The sequence below is a fragment of the Aegilops tauschii genome, chromosome 7 (genome assembly GCF_002575655.3).
Source record: "Aegilops tauschii subsp. strangulata cultivar AL8/78 chromosome 7, Aet v6.0, whole genome shotgun sequence".
NCBI lineage: Eukaryota > Viridiplantae > Streptophyta > Magnoliopsida > Poales > Poaceae > Aegilops > Aegilops tauschii.
Window position 1 is genome coordinate 344,415,692 of NC_053041.3, and position 17,203 is coordinate 344,432,894.

The window sequence follows — 17,203 nt, forward strand, 5'->3', positions numbered from 1 at the left end:
GATCAATAAAGCTTTCATCTTATATTCGCAATATCCAGATTGCAATCTCAGTTTCTTGCCTGTTCTTCGTTGCTCGCAGGAAACAGACCCTCGTGGTCAGGTTGATCGTGCTCCGGCGTGGTCGATAACCTCTCGGAGTTGGTTTAGCGATTGCTAAGGCGCGACGTCCTCGCACGTTCGTAGTCGGATCGTCAAAGTCGACTTCCATCAAAGCGATATTCATCATCTCATCGAAAGACGGGACACCTTTGCCTCTATCATCCAAAGTCAACAACGGACGATACAAACGGTAACCGGTTCTTCTCCGTGAGGAGGTCTTGAATCCACGAGGGGATCTTCCCGTGAGGGGTCTTGAATCCAAGGTGGATCTTCTCCGTAGAGGGGCCGCGGTCTCTCTCGTGGAGTAGATCCGATATGGATGAGCAAAGCTCTATCTCTAAATGAGCTAATCCTTTGCTAACCCTAGAATGATGGAGGAGAAGGAGTATATATAGTCTAGGGGGTCGAAGGGGTACACGGGCCTCGGCCCTTTACTGTGCGCAGACAGACGGAGCCGGATATCCGGGCGACGGGCCGGATGTCCGGGGCTTCGGGAGGGTCTGGATGTCCGGGCTGGCGGTGCAAACTTCTGTAGTCTCTGGATAGGCGGGATCGTATGTCCGGGCTGGGGGCCGGATGTCCTGCGGCTCGGGAAGAGCCGGATGTCCGGGCTTGTGGGAGGGGCCGGATGTCCGGGGCCTGGCCGGATGTCCGGGCCCTGTAGCCTTTCTCCGGATCCTCTCGTCGTGGTCCTTCATCCTTGTACTTGGTGACTTGTCCATCATTCCGAGCATCTCCGAGAGGGTCTCCTTGGTACCTAGGCATGTGTAGTGTCCTTGCATTAGGTAGCAACCATGTCTCACATGAATGGAAAGGAGAAACATTTAGGAGCGGGTTCACCTTAGGTCCAATGGCGTAGGCTCGAGTCTACATGGGGATGATCGTAGGATGCTCCGCATCATCTCCCCTCCCTTGGGAAAGATCCGACCTCGGATCGAAATCCTCATCACCATGGAAACGGTTGTCGTGGACGGACTTGTAGTTGGACGAAGTGGAAGACATGGCGCAATCCAAGTACTCCAAGGTTGTCCGGAGTGGTACACATGCAAAAAGAGCAAACACAAACAACACTTGGAAATACAATGGTTAGCGCACACAAAGTGTCCATCATGTAAGAATGAGTCCGTGAGGCAAGATTGTTCATGGCAAAGCGCATGAAGCTTACCAAGATGATATAGAATGATATGCAAAGCGTTCATGGGAGAAAAATCATACATTGTGCACACAAACGTGTTTTGAATATGATGAATGAAACCACGATGCAAAATGATGTCATAGTGAGACGGTTTATCAATAGCATGAATATGGCAATGGATGCTCAATATGATTATGTTATCATGCAATTGATGGTAGGCAATATGATCATGATGTATGAATATGCCATCAAGAAAGATCAGAACAAATTTGCTAAGGAAGTGGACAAGCCCATATATCATGGATGACATGGAAATAGATGCAACAAGACAAGCATTGATAGAGGCAAAGGTGTCCCGTCTTTCGAGGAGATGATGGATATCGCTTTGGTGGAAGTCGACTTTGACGATCCGACTACGAACTTGCGATGACGTCGCGCCTTAGCAATCGCTAAACCAACTCCGAGAGGTTATCGACCACGCCGGAGCACGATCAACCTGACCACGAGGGTCTGTTTCCTGCGAGCAAACGAAGAACAAGCAAGAAACTGAGATTGCAATCTGGATATTGCGAATATAAGATGAAAGGTTTATTGATCAAGGTGGAGTTCTGTGACGCCTTTGTTTGGTCGCTGAACACAAACGAAGTACGCGAAGTTGCAGCTATGGCGAACTTTAATCTAAACAAAACCCAAAGTCTAAACGACGCCCTAAGGGCTGTATATATGGAGGAAGATGGGGGAATTTCGTGGCCCTTGAGGAAGGGGTCCGAAACCAACCCTATCTCTTGTTTCCCCACACATACGGACTCTAAAAACAGCCTATACTTATGTATTTCGAAATTACATGGGCCGGGCCCAATAATAAGGTGACGCAGCACCTAGAATAGCCTCTGGATGAAAGTTATGAAGTAGCATCTTGTATATTTCGTCCAAGGCTTGATAGCACGCATTATGGTGGCTTCAACTTCTTGAAATCATCACTTGTAACTCCGTTCTTGTTCCCCATGCGCATGCCATCATCTCCATGCTTGTTCTTGCTCCAATGTTCATCCTTCTCAAAGCTAGGCCCTTCATTTGTAAGCAAAACAAATGTATCCAATTTAGGCAGCATCATATTCTCATGAACATTAGAATCATTACCAAGAAACGAAAGTACCTGGTAATTCAATTGGCGTGCGCAAGCTCTAGTAATTGGTCCAGTATGTATAGCAGCAGGGCCTGTGGGTGTAACAATGGTATTGATGTCCTCATCATCCTCCCCTTCTTGAAATGAAGTCGTCCTCGACGGAAGCTCATCTTCCTCACCCAAATAAGGCTTCAAATCTGCAATGTTAAAAGTGGGACTAACCCCAAAATCTGCAGGCAGCTCAAGTTTATATGCATTATCATTTATTTTCTCTAACACCTTAAAAGGACCATCGGCACGTGGCATTAGCTTTGATTTGCGCAAATCAGGAAATCTATCCTTACGCAAATGTAACCAAACAAGATCTCCAGGTGCAAACACAACATGTTTTCTACCCTTATCTCCAGCAAGTTTATATTTAGCATTCATACGCTCAATGTTTTCCTTAGTTAACTCATGCATTTTTAAGATCAATTCAGCACGTTGTTTAGCATCAAAATTAACCTTCTCCGAAGATGGAAGAGGCAACAAATCAATAGGTGCACGAGGTAGGAAACCATACACAATTTCAAAAGGGCACATCTTAGTAGTAGAATGCAATGAACGATTATAAGCAAACTCAATATGAGGCAAGCATTCTTCCCACATTTTCTTATTATTCTTCAAAACAGCCCTAAGCATAGTAGACAATGTTCTATTGACTACTTCAGTTTGTCCATCAGTTTGGGGGTGACAAGTAGTACTAAAAAGCAGTTTAGTCCCCAACTTAGCCCATAAACATCTCCAAAAGTGGCTAAGAAATTTAGTATCACGATCTGAAACAATAGTATTTGGCACACCATGCAAGCGAATAATTTCACGAAAGAACAAATCAGCAACATTAACAGCATCATCGCTTTTATGACATGGTAAAAAGTGTGCCATTTTCGAGAATCTATCCACGACAACAAATATGCTATCCCTCCCCTTCTTTGTTCGAGGTAAACCTAAAACAAAGTCCACAGATATATCCTCCCAAGGAACACTAGGTACAGGCAAAGGCATATATAAACCATGAGGATTGAGTCGTGACTTAGCTTTTTGACATGTAGTGCAGCGAGCAACAAAACGCTCAACATCCCGTCTCATCTTTGGCCAAAAGAAATGTGTAGCAAGTACGTCCTCCGTCTTCTTCACGCCAAAGTGTCCCATTAATCCTCCTCCATGCGCCTCCTGCAACAACAAAAGACGAAGAGAGCTAGCTGGAATGCATAGCTTGTTAGCACGGAACACAAATCCATCATTAACGACAAACTTGTTCCAGGTTCTTCCTTCTTTACAATTCTGCAATACATCTTTAAAATCAGCATCATGCACATATTGATCTTTGATGGTCTCCAAACCAAATATTTTGAAGTCAAGTTGTGAAAGCATAGTATAGCGACGAGACAATGCATCAGCAATAACATTTTCTTTACCCTTCTTGTGTTTAATGACATAAGGGAAAGTTTCAATGAATTCAACCCATTTAGCATGTCTACGATTCAGTTTAGCTTGACTTTTAATATGTTTCAAAGATTCATGATCAGAATGTATAACAAATTCTTTGGGCCATAAATAATGTTGCCATGTTTCTAAAGTCCGAACAAGAGCATATAGTTCTTTATCATAAGTAGAATAATTCAGACTAGGCCCACTCAATTTTTCAGAAAAGTATGCAATAGGTTTGCCATCTTGTAATAACACACCTCCTAATCCAATTCCACTAGCATCACATTCAAGCTCAAAAGTCTTATTAAAATCAGGAAGTTGGAGTAAAGGAGCATGTGTCAACTTATCTTTCAATACCGTGAAGGCTTCTTCCTGTGCGGTACCCCAAACAAAAGGCACATCCTTCTTTGTAAGCTCGTTGAGAGGTGCAGCAATGGTGCTAAAATCTCTCACAAAACGCCTATAGAAACCAGCGAGTCCAAGAAAACTCCGCACTTGTGTGACCGTTTTGGGCTGCGGCCAACTCTCAATAGCTTCAATCTTGGCTTTATCAACTTTAATTCCCTGTGGAGTAACAACATAGCCAAGAAAAGATACTCGGTCGGTGCAAAAGGTGCACTTCCCAAGGTTACCAAACAAACGTGCATCACGTAGAGCAATAAAAACAGCACGTAAATGTTCCAAATGTTCTTCCAAAGATTTGCTATAAATCAGTATATCAGCAAAATAGACTACCACAAATCGTCCAATGAAAGCACGTAAAACTTCGTTCATTAGTCTCATGAAAGTACTAGGTGCATTAGTTAACCCAAAAGGCATGACTAACCACTCATATAAACCAAACTTAGTTTTAAATGCAGTTTTCCATTCATCTCCCAATTTCATACGAATTTGATGGTATCCACTACGCAAATCAACTTTGGAGAATATTGTAGAGCCACTCAATTCATCAAGCATATCATCTAGCCTAGGAATAGGATGACGATAACGAATAGTAATATTATTAATGCCTCTACAATCAACACACATACGCGACGTACCATCCTTTTTAGGCACTAGTATAATAGGAACAGCACAAGGACTAAGAGATTCGCGTATATAACCTTTGTCGAGCAGCTCCTGTACTTGACGCATAATCTCCTTCGTCTCCTCTGGATTGGTACGGTATGGTGCACGGTTGGGTAGCGATGCACCGGAAATTAAGTCAATTTGATGCTCAATCCCTCGAATAGGTGGTAATCCCGGTGGCACGTCTTGTGGGAAGACGTCAGCGAACTCCTGCAAAATGTTAGTGACAGCAGGGGGCAAAGAGGAAGGCACGTCCTCGAATGAAAATAATGCCTCTTTGCACACAAAAGCATAGCAAATAGATTTGCTGAAATCTAGCTCATCAATATCAGACTTTGTGGCAAGTAAACATGCACTTTTCAATTTAATTTCAGAAACAACACTAGATGGTTTATTATTAGGTTTCATTTGTTGCGCAAATTCATTTGCCACAATCTGATTTTCACTCTTATTTTTCTCCTGTTTTGCTTTATTAGTTCTATTAATGTCATCTTTCAAAATGGAATCAGGAGTCATAGGAAGCAAAGTAATATGTTTATCCTTATGAACAAGAGTGTACTGATTGTTTCTACCATGGTGTACAGAATTTTTATCAAATTGCCATGGTCTACCTAGTAATAAGGAACATGCTTGCATGGGTACCACATCACAATCAACATAATCAGCATATGTAGAGATACTAAAATGCACACGAACAGTACGTGTTACCTTAACCTTGCCGCTGTTGTTGAACCATTCGATGTAGTAAGGATGTGGATGTGGTCTTGTGGTGAGAGATAGCTTCTCCACCATCTCCATGCTAGCCAAGTTGTTACAGCTCCCTCCATCTATGATGACACGAACAGAACGTTCCTTCACAACTCCCTTTGTATGGAACAAATTATGCCTCTGATTTTGCTCTGCTTGTGTGACCTGCACACTCAAAACACGTTGAGCAACTAAACATGCATACCTGTCAGCGTCTTCAGGAGCCATGTATTGCGTCTCATTTTCAGAATCATCTCCACCATGTTCTTCACGGGTAATAAGAGCCAAAGTCTCCTCATCATAGTCACTAGCGGACTCATACCCACCATCCTCAGTAGCAATCATCACACGCTGAGATTTGCATTCTCTCGCAAAATGTCCTCTTCCCTTACAACGACGACAAATAATATCACTTGTGTGCCCTGTCGATGCCATGGAAGAAGAAGAGCTCTGCGCAGGCCCGGCAGGTGTGCTCTTGGCAGAGAGTGGTGGTTGTGCCTGCTTTCTTGTATCACGGCTGGAGGTGGCACCTGATGGAGGTGATGGTGAAGTGGAAGTAGAAGATGCACGCGGTGTCCATGATGAAGGTCGACCTGCAGAAAAGTTAGTTCGCGCCAATGGCTGTCGATCCTGCACTTCATGTTCAGCTTTACAAGCAAGATGGAATAAACGAGTGATATTATTATAATCCTTATACTCTAGAATGGTCTGAATCTCTTTATTTAATCCACCCATAAAACGTGCAAGCATAGCTTCATTCTCCTCAACAATACCACATCTAATCATGCCAGTTTGTAATTCCTGATAATATTCTTCTACAGAATTTTTCCCTTGTCTTAAACGCTGCAATTTTTGAAGTAATTCACGTTGATAATATGGTGGAACCCAACGAGTACGCATAGCAGTTTTCAAAGCAGCCCAAGTAGCTGGAACAGGATATAATCTACAATGTTCAGACCACCAAACACATGCAAAGCTAGTGAAAGCACAAACAGCAGCAGGAACACGCCTGTCCTCAGGATATTGTAAACATGTAAATCATTGTTCAGTTTCTAACTCCCAAGTAAGATATATATCAGGAACATATCTACCCTCAAATGGTGGAATATTCAATTTCAGTTTAGGGAGATGGTCATGATCTCGTACCTGAGGTGGTGGTGCCGGCCTACCGTTGCGAATATATACCTGAGGTCGACCTGCTGGTGGTGGTGCTGGTGGCTGCACGTAGTTCTGATTTTGATCAACCTCATCCTCATAATCGCCCGCATAATCGTCATCCTCCTCAGCCGCCGCAGGAGCAGGAGCCAAAGAAGCATCAACAGTAGGTGCAGCAGCACCTGAATTTTGACCAGTCTCAATTGGAACGCGCTGTGCCCGTCCCACTTGATTTGGAAGGCGGCGTTGGAGATGTGGTTGTTGTTGTTGTAGAGGTGCGACATGTGCAGCCGGTGGTGGTTGGGGAAGACGCTTGAGTAATTCAGTAAACTTGTTATCCAGCTTTGTCTCGAACGACTTCTCCACGGCATCTATCTTCTCCATAGCCTCTTCAAATCTGTTTAGCAAATCTCCCACCTGGCCACTCATCATTTGCTGAAATTTATCATGCAACTCCTTGTTCGTCATGTTCTCCCAATCAGTCTCATCGGCTTGTGAACCTGCCATGGTTAGCAGCAATAGAAACACAAAAGAATATGATCCTGCAGACTACTAGAAGTGGTGGTGATGGTGGTGTGTCACAACACCTTCAAGCGAATCTCAAATTCTTACCAGTTCTTACCCAGCAGCAGGTGGTGATCGGCAACCGTTGTAGTCAAAAACTCTCAAAGCTTGGATATAGCGATTACCAGGGAGAGTCAAACGCACGATGTAGACTTATGTGGAGCTGGGAAGGCTTATAATATGGTAGCAAAATGGTAAGCAATAATCAATTCAGAGATGCAAAGTTGAATAAACGCTCAACGACGGTACTGTGCTGGTCCTAGGCTAGACCGTGCTAGAGACGCGAGCCTAGAACACTAACAAAATCACGGCGCTGCACGTAAACAAGGGAAAAGCACACTCTGGAAAAAAAAATTCGCTTTTTTTTTGCGCTCTTTTTTTTTTGCGAAAAATCACTATAATGGCGAGTGTCTCAAAACTCTTCCCAGGTCAAACTGACAGGATGGGCACAAAATTTTTTGTCTATTTTTTTTCGGAAATCAGGGCAGCGACGACGAAAAACTGCGACAAAAAATCACTATGATGGCGAGTGTCTCAAAACACTACCCGGGGCCTAAAAATAGGATAGGGAAAAAATATTTTTGGTTGCTGAAATTTTGGCCTAAAAACTGCCCGGGGGTCTCCAGACTCTTTTTTTTTCGAGACCTACTCAGGCAAGGAAACACGAAACGGAAAATATATGGATCTCTAAAACCAACCGAATATGAAAAGAACTCGGATTGGTGGTGGATATATGGCGGTAGGATATGGCAGCGGTGGTGGTATATGGTAGCGGTAGTGGTATATGGATACGGATCGGTGGTGGTATATGGATACGGATTGGTGGTGGTATATGGATACGGATTCAGAGCGGTGGCGGATAAGCAATGGTGGTAGATGGCAAGGCGATGATGATGGTGCGGCGGCGGCGTGACAACTTATGACCAGAACTCGAAACTCTAAAAGACTAGACTCTAAGACCAGCAACTTGACACGACGATGCAACCGCAAATTCAACAAAGCAAAAAACCCTAAAAAGATTATGCAAAGGCTCAGATTGGTTCGGATATGATGAACTAACCCTAATTTTTTTTTGTGGCTTTTTCGTGGACTGTAGGTATGAAGAACATACTCGATCTAAACTACGAAAAACTGTAAAATCTCACCGAGCAACCTGGAAATCTGATAGCACTTGATAGAGGCAAAGGTGTCCCGTCTTTCGATGAGATGATGGATATCGCTTTGGTGGAAGTCGACTTTGACGATCCGACTACGAACGTGCGATGATGTCGCGCCTTAGCAATCGCTAAACCAACTCCGAGAGGTTATCGACCACGCCGGAGCACGATCAACCTGACCACGAGGGTCTGTTTCCTGCGAGCAAACGAAGAACAAGCAAGAAACTGAGATTGCAATCTGGATATTGCGAATATAAGATGAAAGCTTTATTGATCAAGGTGGAGGTCTGTGACGCCTTTGTCTGGTCGCTGAACACAAACGAAGTACGCGAAGTTGCAGCTATGGCAAACTTTTAATCTAAACAAAACCCAAAGTCTAAACGACGCCCTAAGGGCTGTATATATGGAGGAAGATGGGGGAATTTCGTGGCCCTTGAGGAAGGGGTCCGAAACCAACCCTATCTCTTGTTTCCCCACACATACGGACTCTAAAAACAGTCTATACTTATGTATTTAGAAATTACATGGGCCTGGCCCAATAATAAGGTGACGCAGCACCTAGAATAGCCTTTGGACGAAAGTTATGAAGTAGCATCTTGTATATTTCGTCCAAGGCTTCATGCACGCATTATGGTGGCTTCAACGTCCTGAAATCATCACTTGTAACTCCGTTCTTGTTCCCCATGCACATGCCATCATCTCCATGCTTGTTCTTGCTCCAATGTTCATCCTTCTCAAAGCTAGGCCCTTCATTTGTAAGCAAAACAAATGTATCCAATTTAGGCAGCATCATATTCTCATGAACATTAGAATCATTACCAAGAAACGAAAGTACCTGGTAATTTAATTGGCGTGCGCGAGCTCTAGTAATTGGTCCAGTATGTATAGCAGCAGGGCCTGTGGGTGTAACAATGGTATTGATGTCCTCATCAAGCATAATGTGAGTCATTCCATGCATAGGGTGCAAACTTGTGGTGACTATGATATGTCCATCGAGCATGACATGTGTGAGCACAATCAACAAATATGGAGGTGTTGATGCAATGTGTCAAAGGAGTGTTGATGTACCAATGCTCGATGTCGTGGCATGAGTGGAGGTTGGAAGGTGCATCCAATAAGTGCGAGCGCTCCTCAATGTGAAGGTCCATAGAGCCAATCTCCAATGTCGCTCCTCCATTCGCGAGATGTATCATGTAGACAACAAGAAGGAAACAACAATGAAAGAATGACCCATCCAATATGCGTATTTGAGGATGGCTCAAAGGGAAGGAGTTCACCTTGATGAGTTTGTCGAAAATGTTGGTGTTGCAAATCATATACGCCTTCACAAAACCAATGTCTCTTGTTGGTAATGCATTGAGAATCCTTCAAAATGAAAGAACATGACAAACACTCGGAAAAACAAATGAGGTTAGCGTAAATGCAAAACCTATCATTCGAGTGGTAAGATACCCAACAAGTGTATGTATCATGCTCATCATAGGAAAGTACAAGGGAGCATTTCATAGTATGGAGGCATATGATGCAAGAACAACCAAATACAATAGGCTCAATCAACCAAGCATGCATCACAAGTGAAATGTCCAAGTCTCCAAGATCATTAAGCATAGAGGCAATTATTGGAGACAAGTGACAATAAACAAGATATATCATGTGAGAGGCATGAGCATATATGTCATCAACCCAAGAAAGCGAGTAATGGAACATGGTTGATGCAACCAAGCAAGTAATCATAGAGATCAAGTCAAGCAAGCTAGTAGTGCGAAGATGCAACGTACTAGAAGGAATCATGGCAAACATGTCATGTGTGCAAATAGTGGGCATATATAATGCACATGACATTTCACAAGCATAAAGGCAAGATATGAACAAAATAGCATCAATGGCATGGGGCACATGATAAACATGGCAATAGCAACAACTATCTCCACGAAGCATGCAAATACACATAGAAGTAGCATAATGGTGAATCATATGTAAGTGCAAGCAAGGGTCACAATTGCATGTCAAAGGCATGGAAAGAGGTGTAACATGCAAAGTGAACACGATAGAATGGGCATAAGGTAACAAGTGATAAATAGCCCAAAGCCGTGTGAGAGCCAAGTAGAAGAGATGCGCGTAGTCCTTGCGCAAATGGAATGGTGGTAAGGATAGTCCACGGGATCCCAAATCGTCGTTGCTCTCAAGAGCTCGTTTCGTCAACTCTTGGGATTGAGAGGTTGACGAGTATACATGAGTACCTACACAAAACAAAGGCAAAGGAAAAATTGTGTGTGCGTGGTAGATGTACACATCATCCATCATGATGCATACGTGCAAGTGTTGGTTAGCACAAAATAGCCAATGCTCAAATAAATGAGATGCGTGATATAGAAACATGTCATCCATCACGATAGGTTTGGTGTTATGTATAGCATAATGGAGACTCAAAGGATGTAATGCATCATGGGAAATATGTAGAGCATTGTTATTCATGGAATGCATATGGTGCAAAAAATTATGGGGATCATGCAAAGTATGGAATGCATCAAAATCTCCTAATATGTATGAGGAAACTATGGGGGTCTCCTCATGAGCATTTGTAGAAACATCACATGGAGAATATTGACAACATCCAAAACAATGCATATTCGGAACAATGTGATCATGGCATGGTATAGTAGATGAATTGCGGAAATCATGTAAAGGAAGCATGGCAATATCATCACATGAAAAACAAAAGCCAATGACCATCATCTCGTCATCTATGCCATAGGTGCAAATGGGATGTATTTTAATGGGGCATGCATAGTCACTATGTTGAGATTGAAATGAAGCAATATGGGAGATCTAACTCATAGCATATGACAAGTTCAATGGATTGTCAAACATGAAGTGACCAATAGAATTTTCACAAGATATCCTATGGAGCATGGCATCAAAACTAGGCAAATCAACATGCTCATCATCATATTCATCATAAATTGGTAAGTCATGACATGAAGAAGTTGCACTAGCATGAAGCATGGTAATAGGTGGATCAACATCATGCAAGCAATCATTGGGAAAATAGTCCACTAGTGGGACAAGAGAAGCACTATCACCTATGTTACCTTTGGAGCGTAGCTCATGTGTTGTAGGTGAGGTTGCAACTTGATGGTACCATGTGGGGGGTTCATCATCGTCCACAATGGCCATCTTCATCTCCATTGGATGTATGGACTTGTCGATGATAGGCATGTCGTCATGTACGAGACCTTGCACCAAAGAAGAAAACACACACGGAGTAGAGGTTAAGTTGTTAGAAATCATAGTGGCCTCACGTGCCGTCTCAACTACCTCACTCACTAAGTGTTGTGGCTCACTCACTCCCGGTAAGATGCTCTCACTCATATGGTTGGTGGAGTCACTCAAATGGCACTCAACCTCACATAGGATGTGTGGCATGCTCTCATGTGTGGGGCTAGTGGTGGTCACACTCATCCTCTCATAGGAAATGCACTCAATGTCATATATGGTGGAGTCACTCGTGTCACTCATGGTTGGGTGGCTCTCCTCACATGGGAGTTGGGTCATCTCATGATATGTGGGTGTCGGAGAGATGTTGGTGCAAACGTCTCCATGTTCAACTCCTATCGCCGCCTTGGTTGAAGGGATAGTCCCATGCTCAACCTTCTTGTCGACGTCTTGTTGTCGGAGGCCCATATGATGTGGCACCTCGTAGCTCGTCTCCATGACCGAAGGGAATTTCCCATGCTCGGCCATCTTCCTTGAGGGGCTTCCGAAGATGGAAGTGTCGCCCTCGCGCGTAGGTGGTCGCCTTGTTGTTGAAGATGTCGATGTAGGCGAACTCATGGGAAGTAGGCGAAGATGCCGTACGTCCAAAGGCGAAGATGCCTTGATAGCACTTGGCGAAGATGCCGAAGTGGTTGGTGTAGCCATAGCTCCGTTTTGGTGGTGCTCGTCTCGCGGTCTTCTCTTTTGCTCATGAAGCTTGGACTTGGCGTGAAGTAGTGCTTGTTGGGACTTGTGCATTTGCGCTTGTGGAGCATCTTCATGTTGATGGTGTCGTTGTCGTACTTGAGCTCGTAGTAGATGTCGTTCGTCGTCGTCGTGCACATGTTGCTTGGAGGTGACTTGCCCTTCATGACGATGTTGGCGATGGTCGCCATGGAGATGTCGACGTGGACGACTTGCGCTTGCATCGCGTGGGCGCTCCGAAGATGATCGACTTGCTCGCCGCCGCCTTGAGGATGATGAAGGGGAAGAAGACTTGTAGTCGGCCACCATGTCGCGTAGTTGATCCTTTAGCTCGCCCAACTTGGTGTCGATGTAGTCCCTTTTCCTTGCTTCGGAGTGTCGTATGTCGATGGCGAGGTTGTCGAGGCGCTCTCGCAAGGTAGATTGTGTGCCTTGCATTTGTCGTTGTAGATCGAAGATGAACGCTTTGGTGATGTGGTTGTTCGCGCCGTCGTTGTTGTCAAAGACCGGAGATGAAATGCCTTGCCTATCCATCACAAGACTCGAGCAAATATGAGTGGGAGAAAGAGAAGAACTTATACCAAATGTACCTTGACCGATGTTGAAGATGGATCAATAATCACTCAATGTGTAACAAGGAAATAGCACAATTGGTACCAATTCTTGTCGGTTTCTCACACCTACACAAATAAGGCTTATGGTGGAGCTTGGTGAGGATAGTGGCACAAAAATTTGATGCAAAATGTTAGCAAGAGTCAATAATGTTGAAAAAGATTCACAAATTCGCAAGTGAAACAAGTAGATCAATAGCAAAGAATGGCACACGAAAGCACACACACGGATAGATAAATGGGGTCGTGTAACCAAGGAATGAGCACAAAATGTGGAGTCCATGGAAAACGCTCGTGTTGCACAACTCAAGAGAGACGCTAGCACGATTGCTCTATAGGCGGATACGACACTTGTGCACAACCTATGATATGCAAAATGGATAAACTTCTATCCCAAGTATGCTATGTATCTATGGTTCCCGGTGTTTGATCCAAGATGATCGGATATGACAATCTTATGCAATGTGGGATGATGCTATGGCACTTGCTTACAAGCTTCTTTGCTCTTCTCTTTTGCTTAAAAGCTTATTCTTTTCTTTTTTTTGGTATGTATGGCCACTTTGCGAAATGCACAAACCAAGATAGCAATTGTGTATATGCGGGAACAAACTTGAGGCACACGAGATGATATGATACCAATATGATATGGTATGTATGCAATGGAAGTTGTAGACCACTAATGTGCCCAAGTAACGTTGCCGGCAATACTCCAATGGCTAGTCTCGATAGGCAAGTGACGCAAAATGGGCTAGGGGTTATCAATGCAATTGCAAGGGGAATATACAATGGTGTCGTCGAGGTTACCGTCCTTGGCGATGATGAGTGGCGGTGTTCTTGATGTAGATACCAAGATGATGGAGACTCGTCCCTAAGTAGCCGAAACACCTTAGGAAACGGAAAAACCACAACTCAAAATCTCAAGGACAAAAGTTAAAACGGTGGTAGTGGAAAGCGGTGGTGGTTTTGCGGAAGCTCAATGGATTGCGGAAATGCAATGATGGGTTTTTGCGAGTAGGCAATGCGGAAGTGGAGGGTAAGGTGGTGGATTATACACAGTGTCGGGGTTGGAAGCACGGTCCCTAAGTAGCCGAAACACCTTAGGAGACGCAACTCACAACACAAACAAAATTGGGTTAAGTTGTTGTCGGAAGTGTATGGTGGGTAAGTCTATGCGGAAGTTGTGGTGGTGGTTGATGAAGAAGCAACCGTCCCTAAGTAGCCTAAACACCTTAGGAGACTCGAATCACAACTCAAACAACCACAAATGCTATGGGGAACAAAATTGGTGAGGTTGCGGAAGTCGGTGGTGGTTATGCGGGAAAGGCTATGGTGGTGCTATGCGGAAATGGTGGTGGTATGCGGAAGTGTATGTGGGCTCCGGAACAAAATTGGACGAAAGTTAGGCGGTAAACGGAGTGGAGGATGGAGTTGATGCTGTCAGGGGCCGGATGTCCGGGCCGGGCCGGATGTGCGGGCTGGTCGGGCCGGATGTCCGGGCTCGGGATCCGTGGATGAACACCGCGTGGAGAGGTCAAATCCGGGGCAAAATTCGGAAGATTTTGTGGATGGAAATTGGGGAAAAGATGGGGAAAAGCTAGATCTACCTGCAACACACGAAATCCGCGGATCAAATCCAACAAAACTTCATCACAAAAAAATTTGGGGCTATTTTTGTGGGGATTTTCGAAATTGGGGAAGAAATCAACAAAACTAGGCTAGAAAACACAACGGGGAGGCTCCAAATTCGTGATAAACCTAAGCTCTGATCCAAGATGATGTAGGGTGGAACCCTAGATGGCCGATCTTTCACGAATGGAGCGGATCCCTAGGAAGAACGTGATGAACACGAGGGGGAACACGAGGGAAACATGAGGGGAACACGAGAGAAATCACTCAACCAACAAGAATAGATCACACATGCGCTAGATCGATGAACACAAAGGTAAGATACAAGATCCAAAGTCAACAACGGACGATACAAACGGTAACCGGTTTCTTCTCCGTGAGGAGGTCTTGAATCCACGAGGGGATCTTCCCATGAGGGGTCTTGAATCCAAGGTGGATCTTCTCCGTAGAGGGGCCGCGGTCTCTCTCGTGGAGTAGATCCGATATGGATGAGCAAAGCTCTATCTCTAAATGAGCTAATCCTTTGCTAACCCGAGAAAGATGGAGGAGAAGGAGTATATATAGCCTAGGGGGTCGAAGGGGTACACGGGCCTCGGCCCTTTACTGTGCGCAGACAGACGGAGCCGGATGTCCGGGCGACGGGCCGGATGTCCGGGGCTTCGGGAGGGGCCGGATGTCCGGGCTGGCGGTGCAAACTTCTGTAGTCTCTGGATAGGCGGGGTCGGATGTCCGGGCTGGAGGGCGGATGTCCGGCGGCTCGGGAAGAGCCGGATGTCCGGGCTTGTGGGAGGGGCCGGATGTCCGGGGCCTGGCCGGATGTCCGAGCCCTGTAGCCTTTCTCCGGATCCTCTCATCGTGCTCCTTCATCCTTGTACTTGGTGACTTGTCCATCATTCTGAGCATCTCCGAGAGGGTCTCCTTGGTACCTGGGCATGTGTAGTGTCCTTGCATTAGGTAGCAACCATGTCTCACATGAATGGAAAGGAGAAACATTTAGGAGCGGGTTCACCTTAGGTCCAATGGCGTAGGCTCGAGTGTACATGGGGATGATCGTAGGATGCTCCGCATCAACATCACTAACAAAGTTACACCCACAACCCCTACTGATACATATACAGGACAAATTACTAGAGCTCGCGCACGCCAAGTAAATTACCAGGTACTTTCGTTTCGTGGTAACGATTCTAATGTTCATGAGAATATGATGCTGCCTAAATTGGATACATTTGTTTTGCTTACAAATGAAGGGCCTAGCTTGGACAAGAAAGATGAACCTTGGAGCAAGTTCAAGCATGGAGATGATGGCATGCGCAAGGGGAACAAGAACGGAGTTACAAGTGATGATTCCACGACTTTGAAGCCACCATAATGAGTGCATGAAGCCTTGGACGAAATATACAAGATGCCACTTCATAAATTTCGTCCAGAGGCTATTCTAGGTGCCGCGTCACCTTATTTTTGGGCCAGGCCCATGTAATTTCGAAATACTTAATTATAGGCAGTTTTAACAGTCTGTATGTGTGGGGAAACAAGAGTTAGGGTTGGTTTCGGACCCCTCCTCCAAGGGCCACGAAATTCCCCCCTCTCTCCTCCATATATACAGCCCTTAGGGCATCGTTTAGACTTTGGGTTTTGTTTAGAATAAAAGTTCGCCATAGCTGCAATTCGCGTACTTCGTTTGTGTTCAACGACCAGAAAAAGGCGTCACAGAACCACACCTTCATTCATAAAGCTTTCCTCTTATATTCGCAATATCCAAATTGCAATCTCAGTTTCTTGCTTGTTCTTCGTTTGCTCGCAGGAAATAGACCCTCGTGGTCAGGTTGATCGTGCTCCGGCATGGTCAATAACCCCTCGGAAGTTGGTTTAGCGATTGCTAAGGCGCGACGTCTCGCACGTTCGTAGTCGGATCGTCAAGGTCGACTCCCACAGAAAACGATTGTCACCATCGCATCGAAACATCGGGACACCTTCGCCTCTATCAAGTGGTATCAGATTTCCAGGTTGCTCGATGAGATTTTACAGTTTTTCGTAGTTTAGATCGAGTCTGTTCTTCATACCTATAGTCCACGAAAAAGCCAAAAAAAATTAGGGTTAGTTCATCCTATCCGAACCAATCTGAGCCTTTGCATAATCTTTCTGTATTTGCTTTGTTGAATTTGCGGTTGCATCGTCGTGTCAAGTTGCTGGTCTTAGCGTCTAGTCCTTTAGAGTTTCGAGTTCTGTTCACAGGTTGTCACGTCGCCGCTGCCATATATCACCATCGCATCATCGTCATCGCTGCTGCCATATACCACCACCGCACCAACTTCATCACCGCTGCCATATACCACCACCACATATTCACCGCCAATCCGAGTCCATATACGCCAGCACATATCTGCCGCCATCACGCCAATCCGAGTCCACGTGCAACATATATCCGCCACCAGTCCGAGTTCCACCAGATTCATCTCCGCCACTAGTCCGAGTTCCACCAGATTCA